General features: G+C 45.9%; 1 protein-coding gene across 1 annotated transcript in view; it reads right to left on the bottom strand.

Moving 5' to 3' along the window:
• The window catches only part of LOC106880314 (transmembrane protein 41B), a 31,355-nt gene that overhangs the window by 2,225 nt on the left and 28,451 nt on the right, over positions 1-679 (bottom strand). The window lies entirely within an intron of this gene.

Raw genomic sequence — 679 nt, 5'->3', positions numbered from 1 at the left:
TTTCGTGCGGGTGACACGTAAAAGCACCCACTACACTCTCTGAGTGGTTGGCGTTAGGAAGGGCATCCAGCTGTAGAAACTCTGCCAAATTAGATTGGAGCCTGGTGTTGCCATCCGGTTTCACCAGTCCTCAGTCTAATCGTCCAACCCATGCTAGCATGGAAGGCGGACGTTAAACAATGATGATGCTGATGACCACTGAAACGCCAGCCTTGGTTTGTTTACATCTACATAACTTAGCATCTGAGCAAAAAGAACCTGACAGAGAAGGTACTAGTCTTTGAAAGAAACACACACACACACAAAAAATTTAAATAAAATAAAAAAACCAAGTGCCAGAGGTGATTTGTTCACCTAAAGCTATGGATGCAGTGCTCCAGCATGGCCACAGTGCAATGACAGAAAGAAGTAAAATATAACATGTTTCATCCACCACATGCCTGTCTCACCTTCCACCACCCTACTCCACTCCACTCTTTCCACCCACCCACCCCCACCTCATCCCTGACCTGGACAACCCACCCTCGACCACCCTGACAACAGTCTACGAACATCCACCCTAGACCCAACCTAAACAGAAGCATTGCTTCTCCTCTTTCTTCTCTCAACCGTGATGACGATGACAACGATGACGATGATGATGATGATGATGATAAAATCAAAAGAACAGTAGTCAAGT

This window comes from Octopus bimaculoides, chromosome 7, assembly GCF_001194135.2.
Source record: "Octopus bimaculoides isolate UCB-OBI-ISO-001 chromosome 7, ASM119413v2, whole genome shotgun sequence".
In the NCBI taxonomy this organism is placed as follows: domain Eukaryota; kingdom Metazoa; phylum Mollusca; class Cephalopoda; order Octopoda; family Octopodidae; genus Octopus; species Octopus bimaculoides.
Note: the sequence above shows the minus strand (reverse complement) of the source record. Positions and strands in the feature narration are given on the sequence as shown.